Source organism: Lynx rufus, unplaced genomic scaffold (assembly GCF_022079265.1).
Source record: "Lynx rufus isolate CCGP_SWC_20201006 ecotype Redwood Valley unplaced genomic scaffold, mLynRuf1.p SCAF_18, whole genome shotgun sequence".
NCBI lineage: Eukaryota > Metazoa > Chordata > Mammalia > Carnivora > Felidae > Lynx > Lynx rufus.
In genome coordinates this window covers 35583705-35589704 of record NW_025814832.1, presented here as the reverse complement: position 1 = coordinate 35589704, position 6000 = coordinate 35583705, and positions in this window count along the sequence as shown.

Here is a 6000-nt window from a genome sequence, read left to right as displayed (position 1 = left end):
TTTCATTTGGACGGAGTACTTCGTTAGAATAAACTGTTTACCGATTCTGCCCGGTGTCAGGTAACAGGATGGAATCTTCTTGAAAGCACCTGAACTTTGAAATGAGGCTTATTTTTTTTTAATGTTTATTTATTTTGAGAGAGAGAGAGACACTGTGTGCGAGTGGGGGAAAGGCAGGAAGAGAGAGAATCCCAAGCAGGCTGCATGCTGTCAGCGTAGAGCCCGACACGCGACTCGAACTCACAAACCGTGAGATCATGAGGCAGTCCTGAGCTGAGATCGAGAGCCGGACGCTGAAATGACTGAGCCACCCAGGCACCCCATTTTAGCACTGTGAATGATAGGAACTATAAACTCCTCTGTCTTGATAGCCTGGCCTGTGGTAGGGAGCGCATCGTTTCCATTCTTCAAATACGCTTAGGTCTCGAGAGAGCCGGGACTAGCAGATAAGTAAGTAAATATTCTAAAAACTGCTGCCTGTGTCCTGAGAACGGATTTCCAAGGCACGTCATTTCCGGGGGCTGACACTTGGTTCGTTTCCTGGAGGAGGGACTCCCTCCTTTGCACCCAGGCCGGTCAGCTGCTCTACTCGATCCCTTACCTGTGGCCTCTCCTTCCCAGACGGGGGCTGCCTGCTCTCCTTTTATTCTTTGCTGGTTGTCAGCTCGAGCCTCAAGGACGCAATGGCACACTTGGGTTTTTGGCAGCTTATCAAATGTGACCTCCTGGGGCACCTGGCTGGCTCAGTTAAGCGGCTTGGTTTGGGCTCATGATCTCAACGTTTGTGGGCTCCAGCCCTGTGTCGGGCTCCTTGCTGACAGTGCAGAGCCTGCTTGGGATAGTCTCTCTCCCTGACCCTCCCCTGCTCGAATTCTCTCTCGCGCAAAATAAATAAACATAAAATAGAATGTGACTTCTCACTAGTGACAAGTGAAGATAGTGGAACGTGTACTACAACAGACATAGGATTTGTGAGGCGTCTTGCGCATAATTTGCTACAACGGCCCTTAGGTTTGTGAGTGTTGCACTTTGCCTGTAGGCTCAGAGCAGGTGTCGGGTTTATTCCCACAATAGTGTCTCCCTCCCTTCTTTGCACTGGGAAGTGTTTACTTGAGTAGGGGGAGGCTGTGATGCGGTTACCTGTTGGCCCATGATGGCCTGCAGGGCTGGGAACGTCAGCTGGATTTCCTCAGTGGGGAACAGGTTGAAAACCACAGACTTGACACGTCTCCTCTGAGAGATCAATGTATCCTGGAAACCTAGAAATTATGTCAGATCATTTAACTGAATGCTGGTGAGGAGACTGCATTTCTCATGTTCCCATCTTAACCTCAAGGGTAACACTTCTGGGTAATTAATCATTTTGACCTTTCGACCCTAAATTTTTTCGCTGTTATTTATTATAGTGTGATTTAAAGCACATTTTATAACTGCATCAATGGTTTTCCTGGCTACAATTCATTTTCTTACTTGATTAAAGCTCATAAGGTCATTTAGAAAATGGTGATTTATGTTGAAACTAATTGGAGAGTGGGGCACCTGGGTGGCTCGGTTGGTTAAGCACTGGACTTTGGCTCAAATCATGATCTCATGGTTTGTGGCTTCGAGCCCCACTTCGGGCTCTGTGCTGACAGCTTGGAGCCTGGAGCCTGCTTCAGGTTCTGTCTCCCTCTCTCTGCCCCTCCCCTGCTCATGCTCTGCGCCTCTCTCTCTCTCTCTCTCTCTCTCTCTCTCTCTCTCTCTCAAGAATAAGACATTAAAAAAATTTTAAACTAATTGGAGAGAGAACGCTTGGTCATTCTAATATGAAAAGACAGTTAAAGGGATTGTGGACTTTTACCGGTTGTTACGGGTTTTATTTCCTCCTTGAAAAATGTACTATTGTCCGGTCTGTTCAGTTTTCCTCTGTTTACCTACAAGGTCGGGACGGGTTTAGTGCTGTAGGTCAGCAAGAATTACAAACCTACAAATTCAGATTTGGCTAGGTGTGTCAGTTAGGGGTTGCAGTTATTTGGAGAAGATATAAAATCCATTTGTACCTACCTTGCACTGACCAGGAAAAAAGTCTTCTAGTAAAGAATCCAATCATTCAGTCCTTTAAAAGTTGGACAAATTTCATGTGACAGGGACTTATTCAGCGATCAATTAAGTGTATAGTATCGCATTGTACTTTAAATTTTTTTTTTTTAAATTTATTTATTTTTGAGACAGAGAGAGACAGAGCATGAACAGGGGAGGGGCAGAGAGAGAGGGAGACACAGAATCGGAAGCAGGCTCCAGGCTCTGAGCTGTCAGCACAGAGCCTGACGCGGGGCTCGAACTCACTGACCCCGAGATCATGACCTGAGCCGATGTCGGACGCCTAACGGACCAAGCCACCCAGGCGCTCCCGCATTGTACTTTCAGACGGTTTCCTAGCGTTAAATTTAAAAATAGAATTTGTTGACTGCAACGAAATTGTACGTACGAATAAATCTTGTTTTGCGAAACGATCTGCACTCAGTAACACACAGAAATCCAAAGAGTTTGCTTTGCCAATGCCGAACGAACAAGGTAAGAGAATGGATTTGTTCGCCGTCTAAACGCAGTTCTAGAAATCAGTGCATCTGAAATGCTGTTCACGTTGTCGCCTGAGTGACTAGCAGTCTCTCTGGTCAGGAGAAGGATTAAGTGTCGACAGGTGAGTCCGGAAAGCCTTGTAACGGTGACGGCTGGACAGAAGAACGTGGCCTCGTCCGGCCGGTCCTCTGGAGCCCGCGGGCCCCCGGGCTCGAGCCGCGTCTCCTTTCCGCACCCCGGGGTGCCGCGCCGGGTGACTGGGGGGGCACAGGTGGTGGCCGCGGGCCGCGACGGCGCTGCACCCCCCGCCCCTCCCCCGAGGCGGCGCTGTCCCGTCCGCAACCCGAACGGCGGCGCCGTTCCACCCCATAACCCCCCGGCGGCGCTGTCCGGTTCCCCGCCCCGCGCGGCGCCCCGCCCCGCCCCGCCGCCGCGAGCTCGCGCGGCGCGTCCCCAACCCGCGCCCCCGGCCGTCCCCGCGCGCCCCCGGCCCGCAGCGAGGCCTCCTGGGAGTGGGGGCGCAGCAGCCGCGGGAAGGCCGGCGGATCGGCGCGGCGGGCGGCGGCGGAGCCGTGAGTGCGAGCGAGCGAGCGGGCTCGGGGGCGCGTGTGCGCGGCGCCGGCGCTCGGAGGCCGCGTGGGCGCCCCTCGCGCGGTTCTGGGGACCGGCGAGAGCGGCACCGTCCAGTGCGCGTAGAGCGCGGGCCCCGGGTGTCACCTTGCCGTGCCTGGGAGGCACGTGAGCACGTGCAGAAGGGGGCACGTGGGCTGAGGTTGGAGCGCACAGTCTAGCCCAGTGCATCCCCGATATTACCGTTGCAACCCGTCCGCGGTCTGAAAAAGAACCTTCTCTTCTCGTCCTGGGTGGCCGCATCTCCGCCCCGGAGGCCACGCTGCACGTGCTCCCCGGCTCCGCGCGGCTCGGGGCTCGTGGCTGTAGATTAGGGCGGGTTTCTGCGCAAAGACGCACCTGCGAGGCGGCACCAGGAGGAACGAACGGGAAAGGCCGTTTCAGGGGAAGCGTCGCGCGGGGTTCTTCCGGGGTGTGAACACTGCTAAGGGCCTCCGCATTCGGTATTGACCGGCCCGCAGGTCTGGCTGTTCCCTTCCGTGGCATTGGTTTTGGTTTTGGTTGTTTACCCCCTCCCGTTACCAAGGGCCTGGTATGGCCTTTAAATGTGCTTTTATGCTTGGAATGCGGAATCGTCAAGTGTTAGTAATAACGTGCATGCTGCTCAGTTCACACGTGATGAAACGAGGCCACAGTAGCTAAGTAAACTTGTGCACGGTAGCACCCGTGGCAAAGAGAAAACGGGGCCAGATCTCCCTCACTTCGAATTCTGCTTTGTTTTCCCTCTGCCGCATGACCTCGTAAGAAGTAAAATACCACAAGCCAGAAACCTAACCGATTTTTTCCCCCAGATTGTTTATAGAAGGGGTTGTAAAAGATTAAACTTTCTTTCAACCCCTTTTCTATTTGGGGCCATCTGGGGTTGCTCAAAGTCAGAGAAATCAGTCCGTGCACTTTGTCTTAGCACAAAAAAAAAAAAAAAAAAAAAAAAAAAGAGGTTCAGTATCCAGAAAAGCCCTTGCTCCCGAGGAGGCATTTAAAAACAAAAACGAAAACAAAAAAAGTCATCATAAAAAAAAAAAAGTCTACTGGAAAATAGGTTAAGTTAAAATCTGCTCCAGCAGTATTGTGAAAACTCGGGCTTCCATTGGCCTACCTACCCTCCTGGTAATTTCTTCCCACTGTTTAGTCTCCGACGGACCTACGTTTTTCCCCTTAAGCTGATTCACCCTTGTAGAGCTCCTCCTGCTGGACCATTGGAGACTTAGCTCTTGGGCCACTGGGTTTGGATCCCAGGGCTTTCAGTGTCCCAGGGCCACCCGGCTTCTTTGCAGCGACACCAGACTGTCTTGAGCTGTAACTGTCAATAGATGGCTTTTTTTTTCCCCCTTGAAAAAGCCAGTGGGGGAAAATGAAAGAAAGAAAAAGCCGATGCAAAAGGAAGAACTCATTTGTTCGTTCAACAGTATTTTGGGAGCCCCACCTACCACATGCCAAGCCCTACTCAAAGCCTTGGGAATCGAGCAGCGCACAAAACACCTGCTACCATCATGTACCAAGGGAGGAGACATAGTGAATGAGGGAAAACAAATACTTTTATAACTTTTGTTTCAGGGTAAAGAGTAGAAACAAGGACTGTGTTGGGTAGGATGGTCAGGAATGCCTCCGCAGGAACACTTGGAGGAGACCAAATTGAAGGGTGTGCCAGGGAAAGGGAACAATTGATGCTAAGGTAAGAGGCTGGTGTTTTCAAGGAACAGTTCGAAGGCCAGTGCTAGAGTAGCAGGAGCGAGGGAGGAAACAGTAGCAGCAGGCAGTGCATGAAGAACCCATTGTTGAGGATTTAAGGTTTTTAAATGTGATCGTGTCTGATTTGTGCCTTGAAAGGATTATTTTTTTTTTTTAATTTTTTTTTTCAACACTTATTTATTTTTGGGACAGAGAGAGACAGAGCATGAACGGGGGAGGGGCAGAGAGAGAGGGAGACACAGAATCGGAAACAGGCTCCAGGCTCTGAGCCATCAGCCCAGAGCCTGACGCGGGGCTCGAACTCACGGACCGCGAGATCGTGACCTGGCTGAAGTCGGACGCTTAACCGACTGCGCCACCCAGGCGCCCCTTGAAAGGATTATTGTGGGGTGCCTGGGTGACTCAGTCGGTTGAGCGTCAGACTCTTGATTTTGGCTCAGGTCGTGATCCCAGGGTCGTGGGATCGAGCCCCACATTGAGCTCAGTGCTGAGTGTGGGGCCTGCTTGGGATTCTCTCTCTCTCTCTCTCTCTCTCTCTCTCTCTCTCTCTCTCTTTCTCTCTCTCTCTCTCTCTGTCTCTCTCTCTGCCTCCCCTGCCCCCTCCTTCCCTCCTTTCCTCTGCCCCCCCCACTCCCATTCACTCTCAAAAAAAAAAAAAAGTATTGTAAGGCTTCTATATGGAAATTTAAAGCAGGAAGATTAAAACAAAAGTGGAATTGGGCAAACCAGTTAGAAGATTATTGCAGTAATCCAGCTAAGATGCTGTTGGCTTAGATCAGGGGTCCTGGTAGAGTTGGCAAAAGCAGGTTCTGGCTGTATTTAGAAAGTAAAGCCAATAGGATTTGGGGAGGAGCAGGTTTGGGGAGGGGGGTCGGGGGTTCCACTGAGGACATGTGAAGGTGCAAATGCCTGGTTGGTATCAGGTGCGGTCACACAGGTGTGCGTGAGTCTGGACCTCAGCTGCAAAGGCAGGTCTTAGAACAGGAGTTGTCGGTGTTGGGAAGGAACTCACGGCTTTGGTTGAACTCTAGGGGTGACGTTGCTAGGATAGTTGACGGGCTTTTCTTTTCTTGAGTTGCTGGAAAGGTCTATAAAGAATATAAATACGTGGCCACAACGTGT